Below are 20448 nucleotides of genomic sequence, written 5' to 3' on the forward strand. Positions count from 1 at the left end.
CCAAGCAGGGAGCACAGAGTTATTGGGAACCCAACTCCCGCAGACTAACGGGCGGGCGCATGCTCCGCCAGCCCAGAAACCTGCTTTGTACCAACTACTCCTTACAGACAGAACTGTGTGCCCCAAGACACCAGAGTCTTAGAGTCACTGTCTGGAGAAACCCTCACAAGGAACAAGGAACGAAGCAAAGGGGACAGACTTAGGCAACCCAGTATATCCCCGGAAAAGGTCCCACAGACTGACCCAACCCAGGGAACTGCTGTGCCCCAGATAGCCTGCTGTTACCAGGAGAGCAGTACTCACCCGCCACAGATTACCTCTTGGGTTCTGGGGCACAGAGCCCCAACCTCAGACCTACAAAAGACAGGAAACCCTGAGATCAACCCCCAGATAATGCTCCAAAGGGCAACCAGTTATCCCTAACAAAACCGACCAAACCACGGGATACACAGGTTACAGCAGCTGATCACTAAATTTACAGCAAGAAACCCAGAAGGAGGGCAGCTGTCTTCAGGACTTCTCCCGGTGAGAGGAGAGCCCTCTTGACTAATCAGGAACACTGTTTACCACCCAGGTCTCTATGCCTGAGGTGAGCTGTAGCAACTCCTGAAAAACACCGGCCATCCAGTGACTATACCCAAAAAGCTGAGAAGGCTTCCTTCAGGAAAAACCATCTTCCTGCCAAAGGGATTCTCTCCACTACAAGAGTCCAGGAACAACCAGAAACTAACTTCAAACAACTAAGATAGCCCAATGGGTAGAGGACAGCGTAAAAGTTCAACCAACAAAAGCCAGAGCAATATGGCATCTCCAGAACCCAGTAATCCAGGGGAAAATAGCCCTAGACACCCCAGCATAACTGAAATTCAAGGAGATGACCTAACATCTATGCTCATGAAGAAGATAACAGAGGAAACAAATAAAATACGAAAAGAAACAGAGGAAGCTGCAGCCAAACAGTTTGTGGCCTTTAGAGAGGAAATGCTTAAATCACTGAATGAAATAAAAGAAACAGTGGATTGTTCAAACAAACAGCTGAAGGAATTGACGGAAAAACATGAAAATACAGTCAGACAGGTGAAGGAAACCAACAAAATAACTCAAGACCTGACGATAGAATTGGAAAAATTAAAAAAAAAAAAAAAAAAACAGAAATGGAAGAAATTGTGGAGAGAAAGAACTTAGGGAAAAAAGCAGGAACTACAGAGGTTAGCATAACCAATAGGCTACAAGAAATAGAAGAAAGAATCTTAGGTGTGGAAGATACAGTGGAAGAAATAGATGTATCTGTCAAAGAAAATATTAAATCTAAAAAATTCCTGACGCAGACCGTCCAAGAAATTCAAGACAACATAAAAAGACAAAATCAAAGAATAATAGAAATAGAGGAAAAAGATTCCCTGCACCAAGGCCCAGAAAATATTTTCAACAAAATCATTGAAGAAAATTTCCCCAACTTAAAGGAGAGGCCAATAAGAATACAAGAGGCCTATAGAATACCCAATAAATTAGACCAGAAAAGAAAATCCTCCCGCCACATAATAATCAAAACCGTAAGTATACAGAACAAAGAAAAAATACTAGAAGCTGCAAGAGAAAAAGGCCAAGTAACATATAACGGCAGACCCATTAGAATCACACCTGACATTTCAACAGAGACTATGAAAGCCAGAAGGGCCTGGACAGATATCATGCAGACCCTAAGAGAACACAGATGTCAGCCCAGGCTACTATACCGAGCAAAACTCTCTGTCCTCATAGACGGAGAAAACAAGATATTCAATGACAAAAACAAATTTCAACAATACCTACAAACAAATCCAGAATTACAGAAGACACTAGAAGGGAAAATACAACCCAAGAAAACTAGCTACATTCAAGAAAACACAGGAAATAAATAACCTCACTACAGTAAAACAAAAAGCAACCAAGCACACAACCATATGATCACAGCCAACATCAAATTCAAAGGATATAACAGCCACTGGTCATTAATCTCTCTCAACATCAATGGACTCAACTCTCCAGTAAAAAGACACAGATTAACAGAATGGATACGTAAACAAAACCCAGCAATCTGTTGCATACAAGAAACACACATAAGGCACAAAGATAGACATTACCTGAGGGTAAAAGGTTGGAAGACGACTTTCCAAGCAAATGGACCCAAGAAACAAGCAGGAGTAGCCATTCTAATATCTGATAAAATAGACTTTCAACCAAAATTAATCAAAAGAGATGGGGAAGGACACTTCATACTCAATAAGGAAAAATTCCACCAAGAAGACATCACAATCCTGAACATCTATGCCCCAAATACAAGGGCACCCACATTTGTGAAAGAAACATTGAAAAAACTTAAACCACACATAGATCCTCACATACTAATAGTGGGAGACTTCAACACCCCATTCTCAACAAAGGACAGGTCAACTAAACAGAAATTAAACAAAGAAACAATATCTCTGACAGAGGTCATGAATCAAATGGACCTAACAGACATTTACAGAACCTTTCACCAAAACATAAAAGAATTTACCTTCTTCTCAGCACCTCATGGAACCTTCTTCAAAATAGACCACATAGTTGGTCACAAAGCAAGCCTTAACAGATACGAGAAGATTGAAATAATCCCTTGTATCCTGTCTGATCACCATGCACTAAAGCTGGACCTCAATAACAACAGAAATAGCAAAAAGCTTACACACACTTGGAAACTGAACAACTTGCTACTGAATGACAGCTGGATCAGAGAAGAAATAAAGAAAGAAATTAAAGGCTTCCTAGAACTCAATGAAAATGAAGACACAACATACCCAAATTTGTGGGACACAATGAAAGCAGTGCTAAGGGGAAAGTTCATAGCACTAAGTGCCTTCAAGAAGAAATTCGAGACAGCTCATTCAAGCAACTTAATGGCCCACTTAAAAACCCTAGAAAAAGAAGAAGCAGACACATCAAAAAGGAGTAGATGGTTGGAAATAATCAAACTCAGGGCTGAAATCAATCAACTAGAAACAAAGAAAACAATTCAAAGAATCAATGAAACCAAGAGCTGGTTCTTTGAGAAAATCAACAAGATCGACAAAACCCTAGCCAAGCTAACTAAAAGGCAGAGAGACACCATCCAAATAAACACTGTCAGAAATGAAAAGGGGGACATAACTACAGACACTGAGGAAATCCAAACAATAATTAGGACTTACTTCAAAAGTCTATACGCAACAAAATTTTAAAATCTAAATGAAATGGACAATTTTCTTGATCGATTTGACTTACCGAAGCTAAATCAGGACCAGGTAAATCAATTAAATCGTCCTATATCCCCCAAGGAAATAGAAGAAGTCATTGAAAGTCTCCCATCCAAAAAAAGCCCAGGACCTGATGGTTTCAGTGCAGAATTCTACCAGACCTTCAAAGAAGAGCTAACTCCAATTCTCTTCAAACTATTCCACAAAATAGAAACAGAAGGAACATTACCAAACTCATTATATGAAGCCACAGTCACCTTGGTACCTAAACTTCACAAAGACGCAACAAAAAAAAAGAGAACTTCAGGCCAATCTTTCTTATGAACATTGATGCAAAAATACTCAAAAAATACTCCCAAACAGAATACAAGAACCCATCAAAGATATCATCCACCATGACCAAGTAGGCCTCATCCCAGGTATGCAGGGGTGGTTCAATATATGGAAATCCATCAATGTGATCCACCATATTAACAAACTGAAAGAAAAAAACCACTTGATAATCTCCCTAGATGCTGAGAAAGCATTTGACAAAATCCAACATCCATTCATGTTTAAAGTATTGGAGAGATCAGGGATACAAGGCACATATCTAAACATAGTAAAGGCAATATACAGCAAGCCTATGGCCAACATCAAACTGAATGGAGAGAAACTTAAAGCAATCCCACTGAAATCAAGGACAAGACAAGGCTGCCCACTCTCTCCATATTTCTTTAACATAGTGCTGGAAGTCCTTGCTAGAGAAATAAGACAGTTGAAGGAGATCAAGGGGATACAAATTGGAAAGGAAGAAATCAAATTATCACTATTTACAGATGATATGATAGTATACGTGAGTGACCCCAAAAACTCCACCAGGGAACTCCTACAGCTGATAAATACCTTCAGCAAAGTGGCCGGATTCAAAATTAACTAAAAAAAATCAGTAGCCCTCCTGTATACAAAAGACAAAAGGGCTGAGAAAGAAATTAGAGAAACAACACCATTCACAATAGCCACAAATGACATAAGGTACCTCGGAATAACCCTAACCATGGAAGTCAAAGTCTTGCATGAAAAAAATTTCAAGTCTCTGAAGAAAGAATTAGAAGAAGATATGAGAAGATGGAAAGATCTCCCATGCTCATGGCTTGGCAGGATTAACATAGTAAAAATTACCATCTTACCAAAAGCAATCTACAGATTCAATGCAATTCCCATCAAATTACCAACACAATTCTTTACAGACCTGTAAAGAAAAATTCTCAACTTCATATGGAGTAACAAGAAACCCAAAACAATCCTCTACAATAAAAGATCTTCTGGAGTTATCTCCATCCCCGATCTTAAGTTGTACTATAGAGCAACAGTTTTAAAAACTGCATGGTACTGGCATAGAAACAGAATGGCGGATCAATGGAACCGAACAGAGGACCCAGAAATAAACCCACACACTTATGGACACCTGATTTTTTATAAAGATGCCAAAACCATACAATGGAAAATTGATAGCATCTTCAACAAATGGTGCTTGTCCAACTGGATGTCTACATGTAGAAAAATGAAAAGAGATCCATACTTATCACCCTGCACAAAACTGAAGTCAAAGTGGATCAAAGAACTCAACATAAAAACAGACACATTAAATCGGCTAGAAAAAAAAGTGGGGAATACCCTAGAACTCATTGGTACAGGAGAAAACTTCCTGAACAGAACACCAACAGCACAGGCTCTAAGAGCAACAATCAATAAATGGGACCTCATGAAACTGAAAAGCTTCTGTAAAGCAAAGGACACCGTCATTAAAACAAAGCGACTGCCTACAGATTGGGAAAGAATCTTCACCAACCCTTTATCTGACAGAGGACTCATCTCCAGTATATATAAAGAACTAAACAAGCTGAAAAGCAGCAAACCAAGTAATCCACTTAAAAAATGGGGAACAGAGCTAAACAAAGAATTCTCAATAGAGCAATATCGAATGGCAGAGAAGCACTTAAAGAAATGCTCAACCTCATTAGCCATTAGGGAAATGCAAATCATAACAACCCTGAGATTTCACCTTACGCCCATCAGAATGGCCAAGAAAAAAAAACTCAAGTGACAACACATGCTGGAGAGGTTGTGGAGAAAGGGGAACCCTTCTCCACTCCTGGTGGGAATGTAAACTTGTACAACCACTCTGGAAAGCAATCTGGCGCTTTCTCAGACAACTAAGAATAGCACTTCCTCAAGATCCAGCCATACCACTCCTAGGCATATACCCAAAAGAGGCTCAAGTACACAAAAAGGACATTTGCTCAACCATGTTTGTAGTAGCTTTATTTGTAATAGGCAGAAGCTGGAAACAACCCAGATGCCCCTCAACTGAAGAATGGATGCAGAAACTGTGGTACATCTATACAATGGAGTATTACTCAGCAATGAAAAATAAGGAAATCATGAAATTTGCAGGTAAATGGTGGGACCTGGAAAGGATCACCCTGAGTGAGTTGTCCCAGAAGCAAAAAGACACACATGGTATATACTCACGCATATAGACATACAACATAGGACAAACCCACTAAAATCTATGTATCTAAAGAAATCAAGCAAGAGAGAGGACCCTAACTAAAATGTTCAATCCCCACCTGAAAGGCAAAGAGGATGGAATCAGAAGAAGAAGAAAACAGGAAACAACCTAGAAACCTGCTACAAAGGCCTTTGAAAGCCAGAAGAAGAAAACAGGAAACAAACTAGGAACCTATCACAGAGGGCTTCTGAAAGCCTCTGTCCTGCAGACTATCAAAGCAGATGCTGAGCCTGATGGCCAACTGTCGGGCAGAGTGAATGGAATTTCATGTAAGAAGTGGGAAATAGCAAAAGATGGAGAGGACAGGAACTCCACAATGAGAGCAACAGAACAAGATAATTTGAACACAGGGAACTTCCCAGATACTCATACTCCAACCAAGGACTATTCATGGAGATAACCTAGAACCCCTGCACAGATGTAGCCCATGGCAGTTCAGTGTCCAAGTGGGTTACATAGTAATGGGAAGAGGGACTGCCTCTGACATAATCTGATTGGCCTGCTCTTTGATCACCTCCCCCTGAGGGAGGAGCAGCCCTACCAGGCCACAGAAGAGGACAATGCAGCCACTTTTGAGGAGAACTGATAGACTAAGATCAGAAAGGAGAGGAGAATCTCCCTTATCAGTGGACTTGGGGAGGGGCATGCATGCAGAAACAGGAGGGAGGGTGGGTTCGGGAGGGGAGAAGGGAGGGGCTTATGGGGGGATACAAAATGAATAAAGTGTAATTAATAAAAAAAAGTAAGTTGCATGGCAGAGAAAAAAAGAAAAGCAAAGAACAAAAACTACTCATAATTGCTATCACTCAAAGAGAAGCTTGTTTTGTATGTGCTATGTGTAAGATATATGTACATAATTATGGCAAGGGAAAGATATATGTATATAATTATGGCAATGTTATAACATTATAAATTAAATTTGTTTGGTACTTATAAAAAAGAGCCTCTTGTGACGCTGTTCAGAGTCTGTTATTTGTTTGTTTAGTCTCCCTTGGCCTCAGTAACATAGCTCATTCCATGCTCATCAAAGTCACTTTCTTTATCAGTAGCTGATCTCCTTTGACCTATTTTTGAGACTTATTTTGGTCCCAGTTGGAGCTAAAGTCAAAGATGAGGCTTCTATCAACACAGGTCTGAGAATGGTTGCCATCCTTATCCATGCATTTCAATCATCTCATCAGAGAAGCCCTCCTAAGTTCCAAATAGCCATACCCTTTGGAGGTGGTAATGTTACCGCACTTTGTTCAAATACCTCTTGGGTCCTTGGTAGCAGTTTTTGTCTGCCTGGTTAAGGGCTTTTCTTGAGTCTTGCTCTTAGACATGCTCAGACAGTCAATAGTCTAATACTGCCCCGGGTTCACCAACTAACAATGCTCTGGGTGCCCTTGGAATTGCCCTCATCCCTATATCATCCTCTGATAGTCATAATCATCCATCTAGAGACTTTCCTGGGCCCCATTGAAATTCCTCACCCCCATCACCCTGATTATAAAACCCTCTCTGTGCTAGGGCCTGATTGGAGTCTCCTCATAACTTTGTCTAAGACTGCTTTCTACTTCCCTGCATCCTGTTCATTCAGCTCTGTGTTTGTTTTTTCAGTCATCTCTGTGTTTGTAAATATACCTATATCCCAGTCACACCTCATCCTGCACTCATCAAAGCCAATTTCTGCAGCAGTAGCAGAACTCCCATAGTCCCATTTGGCAACTGTCTTTGTTCCTACAAACACTGGTCTGAGGCCACTTCCATACTTTTCTATGCCCTTATTAGAGTGGTCCTCCTAGTTTCCAAGTGGATACTTCCTTTGGCCCTGGTCAAAGCTTCCTGGGCCATGGTCATACTCTGGCTCCTTTGGAGCAGGTTCTATCACACAGAGATTGCTCTCAGTCTTCTTGAAAGTCCTTTTCCCCCCACCCTGATTACAGATACCACTCTTCCCTAGTTTGAGAAGCTCTAGGCCCAGCTTGTTGCTTCTCTGGCGCCTTGTCTGAGGTAGCTCTATTCCTCTTTGCAGCCCTGCAGTTCTCACTGCAGATACTGGTCCCCATAATGTCAGAGGTCTCCTTTGACCCTGATCACTTCAACTGTCCTACTAGGCTTCAAGAACAGTGTTAGATGAGCTCATCTTGTGTCTGGATGGAGATTACTCAGCCTTGATCAAGGCTTACTTTTGTCCTGTTTAGAGACCGCCTTATTCTCTTGTCCCAGCCTCTCTATGCTCTGGTGAGAAAATACCCCCTACCTCTGCTTGTGATCACCCTAGTCCTTGGCAAAGACTCCATAGCCCCTGCCAAAGAATGTGTTTCTCATTTTTCACACCCTCTCCCTATCCTAGACAGAAAGTTGGCTTTGTCCCACTGGATTTCCTTTTAGTCCCTTTGAAATCTCCTCACTTAGGTCTGGTGGGAAACTGCCCTATGCTCACTTAAGACTTGCTCTTGTCCAATTTCAGTCTGCCCTCTGCCCTGTGCCCTGCTTGGAACTTCTCTGTCTTGGGTCAGAAATTGCCTTCTGCCTTGGTGGATGTCATTTCTGTTCAGCTCTCTCTGTTCCTAGACTTTTTTCTAGTTTGCTGCGGTTTCTTTGGTCCCTATGCAATGCTTCTTTTTCCCTGGTTTGGGGCTACCTTCTGTCTTTTTCAGTCTTCTTTCATGATCATCAGAGACTGTCTTATTGTCTTTTCTTTTTCTCCCTATTTTCTGTTTCAGATTGTCCTAGTCCACTTTCTGAGAACACTGTGTATTCTAGTGGAATCCTTCCAGGGTCCTTGTCAGTGACACTTGAGTTCCTTTGCCCTTGCTCCTCTGTATTATCTAAGACCCATAGGTCTTGTCACAGCTTCTCAGGCTTTGGTCAGGGAATGCTCTCAGTCCCTATCAGAGTAATCCCTCTTATGGTCCTGGTAGAAGCTCTCCTAATCTCTATTCAAACATTCTTTGGTAATTCCTCACAGCCTCATTCTACCTTTGGTACCATCCCCAACCCTCTCTGAACCTCCCATATTGTCATATAAATCTCCCTCAGCCCTGGCTAGAGAACATTAGGTGCAAAAGCATACCTTTACCCAGTCAGAATCTTCCCTCTAGCCTGCTTGGAGCCTCCCTATGGACTGGTAAGAGAAAGCCTTCTACCTTCATAAGAGAACTCCTTTGAATCTTATCAACATTTCCTGGGCCCTGCTAATTGCTTCTTGGGCCATGGTCGCAGACCTCCTTTGTCCTTCATAGCAACTTCTAAACAAGGCTAAGGAATTCTGTAACTAGGGTGAAGGGAGGTCTTTCAGAAGGGCAGAGTGAGACTGTTATGAGGACCATAGTTGATCTATGAACAGGATCCACAGAAGCACCTCTTTGGCACCTCTGTTCTAGTTAGACATCCACATAGGTCAGGTCCTGGTGGGAGATTGCTCTTAGCCCACATCAAAGGCCTCTTCAGGCCCCTTGGAGCCTCCTTCTTTCCCTCCTGTTAGAACTTCCTAAGTGCCAGGCAGAAGGTTTTGCTTTTCTTTTTGTTTGTTTGTTTTTGTTTTCCAAGGCAGGGTTTCTCTGTGTAGCACTGGCTATCCTGGATATGCTTTGTAAACCAGGCTGCCCTTGAACTCACAGAAATCTACCTGCCTCTGACTTGTAAGTACTGGGATTAAAGTGGCACCACCCCAGCCTGTCCTTGTCTTTTTTTTTTTTTTTGAGTATCCCTTCACCGTGGTTGGAGATACCACTCTACCCTGGCATGTGCATATCTTGGACCTCATTGGAGTCTCTGGGGCTATGGTAGTATAATGCTTTGGCGTTATTTTGAGCCTTCCCCTGCCCTTATGGAGACCACCCTAAGGCCCGCAAGAGACTGCCTTTGACCCTGGTCAAAGGTCCAACTAAAAGAATCCCTGAAACTTGCCATATGAACTTTTTGGCCCTGAAAGGAACTTCCATTAACCCTTCTTGGAACATCTTTCAGCCATAGTGAGAAAGCTCCCTTAGCCTCTGTAAGAAAAAGCATTTGTCTTTGTTCCAGCCTCCTTCAGGCCTGGTAGGAGACTGACTTTTTGTTCTAGTTGAAAACCTCTTCTATTCCTCATCAAAGCCTTCTGTAACCCTAGTCAGAGTGTTAGGCCTAGCACGAGCTTAATTTTCAGAAAGGATGAAAAGAACTCAGGAGACCAGATATCATCGATGCAAAATTGCAAGAGGTTTATTTTAACCATTGCACAATGGGGTCACCCCTGCCGGTCAGCAAAGAGTGACACTGGGAGACAAAGGCCTTGGGTTTTTAAAAGGCAAGGCATGGGAATTTTGAAGTTGCAATCTTGGCAATTCAGGAATGAATGAGGAATCTATAAAGTAAGATAAATGGTTAGTCTTAGGTGCTCAAGCTTGGCCAGTCCTGCCAAGTGTGGATGCACCTGCAATTAAAGGTGGGGGTGGTTAGCTTATCCTTGAAGATCAGGGCTGCGGGCTTTTGGCTGGAGGTCAGGAGCTACTCAGAAGAAGGATTGAGGCCATCTGGGTTTGTTGCTAAGAAACACTATCTCGAAGACAAGGGTCTGATCGTTCTTTTTGCTGAGTGAAAGTCATTGCTTGCTCGCTTTTTTTTTTATATATCTATCCTCACAGATAGGGTCACATTCCTCTGTTCTCTGGAAAGGTACTAAGAGGCTTTAGCTTAATTTGGACCTAAAACTCAAAACTATAGGCTTTAGAAGACATACAGGTTACAAAGTTAGTCTTATCCTTTCAAGAGAATTCATTGGTCCCTTCTCATACTCTCACTCAGGTCTAGTCAGAGACCACCCTGAGCCCCACTAGTAACTCTCTCAACCCCTCTGAGGCCTGGCCTGAGATAACTCTAGGCCCTGTTAAGAGCCTACCAGATCCTAGTCAGATTCTGCCTTATGTATTGCTTGGGGCTTTACTTGGTCATCATTGGATCCTCCCTGGTCCCTGGTCAGAGGCATTCCTCTGACTCCTCTGGAGACCTCTCTTATCCCTAATCATGGCCATACTCTTCACTCTTCAAAAAAAAAAAAAGGCCTTCAGTCTCCACCAGGAGACACATCCAAACCACTGCTTCCAGGCTTTGATAGTAGCCTTCTATAGCCTTCCAAAGCTGATCAAAGACCAACTTTGTCCCTGGCCACAGTCTCTGTCTGCCTTTACCAGACACCACTCTAGGCCCTGATCACTGCTTCCTAGGGATTTAGTTGGAGAATACGTATAACTTCATCACAGTCCCCCTTTCCCATGATGGAAGCCTCCCTTCACCCTTGTCAGAGGATACCTTGGTAACTTGTCAGAGTCTATCCCTTCTCCTTTCAAATAATATTCTCAGACCCAGTACCAACCTTATTAGAGCCTTCCCCAGTCTCCTTGAAGCTTTCCTTCCTCAGACCTAGTTAGCTACTTCAGAGACTTCTCTAGGCCCTCTTCAAAACTCCTGGTGAACCTAGTCATAGTCTGTCTTTGGACCTGCTCAGAGCCTCTCGGGATCTTGGTCAGAAACTGCCTTCAGCCTTCACTCTGGCTCAGTAGAGACTGATTTCAACCTGATTGGAGCCTCTCTCATGGTCTGATGGGAGACTCCCCAAGGGCCACTTGAGAGCCTCCCTTGACTCTTGATAAAATGTGCCCTCTGCCTTTATTGGACCTGCCCTGCACCCTGGTCAAGAAAATGCCTTTGACTTTCACCACAGACTCATTGTCAATGGCTGGGGAACTTACTTGGTCATATCGATAACTTTGCTCTGCCTACTTTTAGAGATAGCCCTCAAAACCCATTCAGAAACCACCCTCTAGGTTCTGGCTAAAGATTTCTTGGTCCCTGGTCCAAGTCGTGCTCTGCCTTCATTGGAAGACAGTTTTCTGGGTCTTTGATTAGAGAACACTCTCCCACCCCCATCAGAGTCTTCATTAAGCTTTGTGGAAAGTCTCTCTTCTCCTTGGTCAGAGGATACTTTGTTTATTCTCGAAGACTTCAGCTACCCTCCTCAGAGAGTTGCTCTTATACCCAGCTCTGACCCTATCAGATCCTCTCCCAGACCCTTTGATGCTTCACTCAGCCGTGACCAGAGACTGCCTTTGGCCCTCTTAGGAACATCCCCTGACCCTGGTCAGAGTGTACCCTTTGGTCAACGTGGAGACTCCTAGGGCCCTAGTCAGAGACTGCCTTTTGCCCTCATGGAAGCCCAACTTTTTTTTCTCACTGGAAGTTTCCTTTGTCTTGGTCAAAGCTGTGGTCACAGATTACCTGTGTTTCTCCCAGCAACTTTGTCTTCCCTAGTCAGAGATCACCCTCAGTGTGTTTTCAGGCTTCATTTATTGGCTATTTATGCCAAATCAGGGATCAGGGAAAGTCTTCCCTGTGGTGGGCAGATACTCCCTTTGTAAACTTTGTAACTCTCCAATGCATTCAAGTGGCTAGGCCCCGGCCAACCCCCCCCCCCCCCCATTTTCCTAATTTTCCTAACTGTTAAGTTTCCAGCCCCGAGGAGGCAGGAGAGTGGCCAAGGCCACTCTACAGGAAAAAAAAATCATCAGTCTCTGAGACTGCCCCAAGATCAAGGCACAATAATTCCTCCAATACTAGAGCATCTTGGAAAGACAACCCCCCCCCCCCCCCATGAAACACTATATAATCACTGTGTTCTGCCATGTTCTCTGTTGCTTCTTGTCTAAGCAGAGGCAGCCATTCTGAGTTTTTCTCTCTTAATAAATCTCTTCTGTGAGGTTTGTGGTGTGATATGTGTTTGTGGTATTCCTTGGCTCCTGACTACCAAAGTACCAAGCTGTAGCTGTAACACTCACACTCTCAGCCATTACATGGTCAGATACTACCATAGGAGTATCATTAGAGATGTCCCTCTGTCTCAATGACTCCTTCTTCAGATCAATTGAATCCTCCCTCAGCTCTAGTTTCAGAGAATCCTCAAACTTCTAGTGAGACTTCACCCTTTATCCTCCCACTGTGTTGTGGTCACAGGATGACTTTGGCCCTTGTCACAGTCTCAAAAAGTACTGATTGAAGCCTTCCTTAGTTCTCTTCAGAGACTGCAATTGTCCTCTATTCTAACCCCTCCTTGTGTTCTGCCTAGAACACTTTAGGCCATGGCACAAGCTTCCCAGGTTTTGGATCATGACTGCCTTAGCTTACAATAGAGCTCCACTTTGACTCTTGTCAGAAAACATTTTGGTTGCTCCTAAGTATGTCTTTGTCCTTTTCAGAGACATCCCATAGCCCCTTGCCTGTTGAATCTTCCCTCAGCCATGGCTGAGAAACCCACTAAGCACTCCTAAAAGCCATCTTTCATCCTGCTTAGAGATTGTCCTCTAGCTGGGTAGGAGCTTCCACAGACATTTGTCTGAGTCTCCTTGTACCTTAGCCCCAAACTGATTTTTGCCAATATCAAAGCTTTTCACTTCCTTCACTGGAGACAGACCACATAGGCACCAATGGGAGCCTTCTTTGCCCTGGTGTAAACCTCTAGAGATCCAAATTAGAGATTTTCTAGGTATCTCATTGCATCCTATGATTGCCTTGGCTAGAGCCCTTTGTAAGCCAGGTACTAGTGGAAAACTTTCCTTGGGGCACAGAGACCTTGACTGTCTCTCTTGAAACTTGTCACAGCTGTGTTAGAGCCTCCCTCATTCCCAAACAGACATTGACTTAGGTCTTGCTAAGAGCTTCTGTTGAATCTGGTGAAAGCCTCTTCTGGCTTGAGCATCCCTCATCTTTGCTTTCCCCTCTTCGTAGTTTCCCTCTGTCCTCATCAGAGACCGTTCTTATATCCCTTTAAAGATATCTCTTGACCCTGGTCAAAGTGTGTCTTCAGCGTTCCTAAGATGTTCTATGGAATGGTGCCAGAGATCTCCATTGGCCCTAATATTAACCTTCTTCTGCCGTGGTCAGAGAAACTTCTCAGTTCTCTGACTGAGACCAGTTAAAGACTGCTTTGATCTCTTGTGCCATATTCTTTCATGTCTGGAAGGAGATTGCTCTTGCCTTCTGCTAGAGAACTTTCTAGACCCTGTCAAAGGCCTTTATCTGCCCTGGTAGGAGAATACCTTGATCCTTCTTCATACCCTGTAGTCAGAAACCACTCCCAGGCATGTTGAAGACCTCTCTTGGCCCCCATTGGAGACTTCTTTAAACTTTAGTCAAAGTCTCCTTTGATTCTAATTAGATACCACTTTTTCTCCTTTTGTTATTGTTGACTATCATAAGGTTATAGCTTCTTGAGGCTTTGTTCAGAGACTGTCTTAGGCACCCATCAAAACCTTCTTTTTCCTCTGATCAGAGTCCACACACTTCCCTGGTCATATCTTCTTTCAGGTCTTGTTAAATCTCCCTGGACCTTGGTCAGAGACTTCCTTCAGACCTCATCACAGCCTGCTTGAACCCCTTTTGGAGACCTTCCTTAGTCATTGTACCAACCAACCACCTCTTCACCTCTTTCTGCCTTTGTTGGAGACCACACTTTGGCCTTTGTGGGAGACCTAGGCACTGTGGTACATACCTTTAATATCAGCACTCAGGAGGGAGAGGCAGGTGGATCTCTGTTCAAGGCAAACCTAGTCTATAATGTAAGTCCAGAACAACCAATGCCAGAGAGATAAACAGTGTCTCAAAACACGAGAGAGAGAGAGAGAGAGAGAGAGAGAGAGAGAGAGAAAGAAAGAGAGAGAGACTATGGTCTATAATGTATAGAGTTTATTATTACATTTCATATTAGAACTATGGATTTTGCATATGAATATAATAGTTTTGATCTCATAAAACACATATTTGTAGGCAGTACAGGTATCAAAGACAGGGAATTTTTTTGTTTCATTGCTGTCTCTTACATTTTCAAGGAGAGAGTATAATATTCATAAGTACATACTGTTAGTTATGTGAAGAAATGTCACCAAGTCTTGTTGGTTTGTCATCTTTATGTTTAGGAGGCATTCTAAACATATTATTCTGATCTCTTCCTGGTAGACCAAATAGAATGAATTAAGGCAAGTGAAGATGGAGTATAGAATGGATAGGTTTAAAAACAAAAATAAGAAACTGCCCTTTTCAAAGAGGCTGGACATCAGAAGGACCTCTGAAAAGCTCTGCCCTACAGACTATCAATGTAGATGCCAAAACTTATGGGAAACCTTTGGGCAAAGTGCAGGGAATCTTGGGAAAGAACTGGGAAACAGTAAGATCTGGAGAGCACAGGAACTCCACAAGGAGAGCAACAGAACCAAAAAATCTGAGCACAAAGGTCATTCCTGAGACTGATACTCTAACCAAGGACTATGCATGGAGATAACCTAAGATCCCTGCACAGATGTAGCCCATGGCAGTTCAGTATTCAAGTGGGTTTCATTGTAATAGGAACAGGGACTGTCTCTGACATGAACTGATTGGCCTACTCTTTAATTACCTCCCCCTGAGGGGGAAGCAACATTACCAGGCCACAGAAGAAGATAATGCAGTCACTCCTGATGAGACCTAATTGACTGGGATCAGAAGGAAGGAAAAGAAGTCTTCCTCTATCAGTGGACTTGGGGAGGGGCATGCATGCAGAGGGTGGAGGAAGGGAAGGATTGGGACGGGAGGATGGAGAGAACCACAGGGGGGATACAAAGTGAATAAAGTGTAATTAATAAAAATATATATATAAAAAAATAAAAGCACAAAAAAAGAAACTGCCCTTTTAAAAATATTAGGTTATTAAGCAGATGCTCTTAAACTGTGAAGCTTTTTGTCTGTGATGTGCATGGTTGAAATAATGCATTTCCCATGAAAACAATGGCTGATATTTTTTTAAATGTCAGAATGCATTTAGTGGAACCTTCCAACTTAAATGCCACCCAAACCGTAAGATGAGCACAAATTGCTTCAAGAAACAATTTTAACAGAATGATCCTTTGACTTTGAGTAATTTAAATGCATTTAAAAAAGTTATACAGAAATGATGCTTTGGGTGTGACTTGCACCTTTTGCACGTTAAAGAAACTTGAAGTATGAGAGACATTTCTCTTATGTTAAATGAACTTAAAAGCTGATAAAGGGCTAAGACATCACAATTTTTAAAGTTTCTTTATTTTATTATTTTATTTTTTTCTTATCAGTTACATTTTATTAACTCTGTACCCCAGCCATGTCCAGATCCCTCATTCTCTCCCAGTCCCTCCCTCCCTCCCTCATCTCCACCATGCCCCTTGCCAAGTCCACTGATAGGGGGGACCTCCTCCCCATTCATCTGATCCTGTTTTATCAGGTATCTTCAGGACTGGCTGCATAGCTCTCCTCTGTGGCCTAACAGGACTGCTCCTCCCTTGGGGGGTGGGGAGGCCAAAGAGCCAGTCATTGAGTTCCTGTTAGAAATAGTCCTTGTTCCCCTCACTATGGGAAACCAATTGGTTACTGAGCTACCACAGGCTACATCTGAGCAGACGTTCTAGGTTACATTCATACATGGTCCTTGGTTGCATGTCAGTCTCAGAAAAGACCCTGTGCCCAGATATCTTTGGTCCTTGTGGGGCTCCTATCCTTTCCTTATCAGACTAACTCCCCTTTTTTCTTATGATTCCCTGTACTCTGCCAAAGGTTTGGTCATGAGTCTTTGCTTTGAAAACACTGCTAGTTAGAGTCTTTCCAATGCGCTCAGTAGACTCCTGTCAATGTTCAATGTGCATCCCATCTGTCTTTGTAAACGAGGATTGATAATCTTACCCCATGTCTGCTCTCTTGATTATCTTTTTTAGGTGTATAGATTTCATTATGTTTATTATATCTTATAGGTCTACATAAGTGAGTATATACCATGTTTGTCTTTCTCCTTCTGGGATATTTCACTCAAGATGATCTTTTCTAGATCCCACCATTTGCCTGCAAATTTCATGATTTCCTCCTTTTTGATTGCTGAGTAGTATTCCATTGTGTAAAAATACCACAGTTTCTGTACCCATTCCTCCATTGATGGGCAAAAGGGCCGAGAAAGAAATTAGGGAAACAACACCCTTCACAATAGCCACTAACCACATAAAGTACCTTGGGGTGACTCTAACCAAGCAAGTGAAAGACCTGTTTGAGAAAAACTTCAAGTCTCTGAAGAAAGAAATTGAAGAAGATCTCAGAAGATGGAAAGATCTCCCGTGCTCATGGATTGGTAGGATTAACATTGTGAAAATGGCCATCCTGCCAAAAGCAATCTACAGATTCAATGCAATTCCCATCAAAATACCAACTCAATTCTTTACAGACCTTGAAAAAAAGATTCTCAGCTTCATATGGAGAAACAAAAAACCCAGAATCTCCAAAACAATCCTGTACAACAACAGATCATCTGGAGGTATCTCCATCCCCGATCTCAAGTTGTACTACAAAGCAATAGTAATAAAAACTGCATGGTATTGGCATAAAAACAGAAAGGAGGATCAATGGAACTGCATAGAAGATCCAGAAATAAACCCACACACCTATGAATACTCGATATTTGACAAAGAAGCCAAAACCATTCAATGGAAAAAAGACAGCATCTTCAACAAATGGTGCTGGTCCAACTGGATGTCCACATGCAGAAAAATGAAAATAGATCTATATTTATCACCCTGCACAAAACTAAAGTCCAAGTGGATCAAAGACCTCAACATAAAACCAGATACTCTAAATCTGTTAGAAGAAAAATTGGGGAACAGCCTAGAACTCATTGGCACAGGAGACAACTTCCTGAACAGAACACCAACTGCACAGGCTCTAAGAGCAACAATCAATAAATGGGACCTCATGAAACTGAACAGCTTCTGTAAAGCAAAAGACACTGTCATCAAAACAAAACGCCTGCCTACAGATTGGGAAAGAAATCTTCACTAACCCTTTATCTGACAGAGGACTAATATCGAGTATATACAAAGAACTAAAGAAGCTGTAAAGCAGCAAACCAAGTAATCCAATTAAAAAATGGAGAACAGAGCTAAACAGAGAATTCTCAACAGAGGAATATCGAATGGCAGAGAAACACTTAAAGAAATGCTCATCCTCATTAGCCATCAGGGAAATGCTAATCAAAACGACCCTGAGATATCACCTTACACCCATCAGAATGGCCAAAACGAAAAACTCAAGGGACAACACATGCTGGAGAGGTTGTGGAGAAAAGGGAACCCTCCTCCACTGCTGGTGGGAATGTAAACTAGTACAACCACTCTGGAAATCTATCTGGCGCTTTCTAAGACAATTAGGAATAGTGCTTCCTCAAGACCCAGCTATACCACTGCTAGGTATATACCCAAAGTTTGCTCAAGTACACAAGAGGGATATTTGCTCAACCATGTTTATAGCAGCTTTATTTGTAATAGCCAGAAGCTGGAAACAACCCAGATGTCCATCAATGGAGGAATGGGTACAGACACAATTTTTAAAGTTTTAATAGAAATTATTATTTGCTTCCTTTCACATTTATAAAAGAAGATGAAAATAGTACCATTTTCAGTGCTGGCAGCTCTAGGGGCCCCAGGCTTTGCCCTTGCTGCACCATGTTGGTGCTAGCAGAGCTGTCAGTGTTGTTGGCTCAGCTGCTGGCCATGGCCTCAAGCTACTATGTCAATATTGATGTGCATTCTGAGAAGTGCTTCTTTGAGCTGGTCACCTCAGGCACCAAGATAGACTTCATCTTCAATGTGGATGAGAGTGACTTCCTGGACATCAATGTGGAGATCACAAGACCATAAAATAAAGGGATCTATAATGAAGACCCAGAGACCTGATGGAAGTACACATTTGCAACCCACATGACTGTGACACTCAAGTTCTGCTTTAGTAATAGGATGTCCACAATAACACGAGTGATAGTAATGTTCATCATTGATATTGGTGAGGTTCCCAAAGAACAAGACACAGAGATAGAAGCTCCTCAGAACAAGCTAGAAAAAATGATTTATGAGCCATCAACAATAACACAAGGAGCAGAGTGGCAGTTTGGTTCTTCTTTGAAGCTCTTGTTCTAGTTGTCATGACTCTGGGACAGATCTACTATCTGAAGATTTTTTTTTTTTATTTTTTGTTGTACAGCAGAGGGTTGTTTAAAAGGCATTTTTCTATTGATCCAAATTCATGATTGACTTGTTTATCAAATGCCTTGATCATAATAATGTCATAAGTTTACGCATTTTTATTTTCTGAATGTTCACAATAGGTACCGGAGAAAACCTGTTTAAGAACATTAAAGTGAAAATTTGACATTTCCTTGTTCTATAATTTTTATTTGAATGCTTCACAATTATACGTATCCTTTGAAGAGTTCAGAGGCTGGACAGGCAATGCCTGCCAAAACACCAGATCCCATCTGTTTTGCTGCAACAGACCCTAAATATTCAAACATAGCTGAAGAACAAGAAAAAAGACCTTAAAACTAATTATATGAAGATTATAGAATTCCTTAAAGAGAAAATGGATAAATCCTTCAAAAAAAGTCAGGAAAACACAAACAATTGGAGAAAATAAACAAATCCCTCAAAGTAAGTCAGGAAAACACAAGCAAATATTTTGAGGAAATGAATCCCTTACAGAAACACACACACACACACACACACACACACACATACAGAAAGAGAGAGAGAGAGAGAGAGAGAGAGAGAGAGAAACTTACAGTCGAAGGAGTCAAAACTGTTCAAGACCTGAAAATGAAAATAGAACCAATAAAGTAAACACAAACCGATGAAAGCTTCAGTAATAGAATACAAGAGATGGACAAGAGAAGCACAGGCATTGAAGATACAATAGAAAAAAATGTGTATATTGGTCAAATAAAATGTTAAATCTAAAAAATTGCTGTCACAAAACATACAGGAAATATGAGTACTCTGAAAAGATGAGGCTTTCGAATAATAGAAATAGAGGAAGGAAAAGAATATTATCTTAAAAGCCCAGAAAATATTTTCAACAAAATCATAGAAGAAAAATGTTCTAAACCAAAAAGGGACATGCCCTATAAAGATACAGGAAGCACGCAGAACCCCAAACAGATTGGACCAGAAAAGAAAGTCCCTTTACCACATAATAATAAAAAAAAAAAAAAACTGAATGTACAGAACAAAGAAAGAATATTTAAAACTGTAAAGTAAAAAGACAAAGTACCATATAAAGACATATCTACTAGAATTACACCAAACTTTTCAATGGAGATCAACAAAATAAAACCTAGTGAAATAGAAGCAGCCATTAAAAGTTTCCCAAACTAAGGAAAGTCCACGACCAGATGGTTTTAGGGCAGAATTCTACCAGAATTTCAAAGAAGAATTAATACCAATACTTATCAAATTATTCCACAAAATAGAAACAGAATGAACATTGCCTAATTTATTTTATAATGCCATATTATCTTGACACCCAAACTATATAAAGACTCGACAATGAAAGAAAATTACAGATAAACTTTCCTTATGAACATAGATGCAAAAATATGCAACAAAATACTTGCAAATTAAATCCAAGAACATATAAAAAAATAATCCACTATGATCAAGTAGGCTTTATTGCAGAGATGCAGGGAATGTTAAACATATAAAAAATCATTGAATATAATTCAAAGTAAAAATATACTGAAAGAAAAACCCACACGATCTCTTATTAGATGCTGAAAAAGCCTTTGACAAAATTTAACATGCCTTCATGATA

The 20448-nt window shown here is 41.5% G+C and overlaps 1 pseudogene; it reads left to right on the plus strand.

Moving 5' to 3' along the window:
• Positions 1-18308: 18308 nt before the first annotated feature.
• On the plus strand, positions 18309-18889 carry LOC129665535 (transmembrane emp24 domain-containing protein 2-like; annotated as a pseudogene).
• The last annotated feature ends 1559 nt before the right edge of the window (positions 18890-20448 follow it).

This window comes from Psammomys obesus, unplaced genomic scaffold (assembly GCF_907164565.1).
Source record: "Psammomys obesus unplaced genomic scaffold, mPsaObe1.curated_primary_1811, whole genome shotgun sequence".
NCBI classification, from domain to species: Eukaryota; Metazoa; Chordata; class Mammalia; order Rodentia; family Muridae; genus Psammomys; species Psammomys obesus.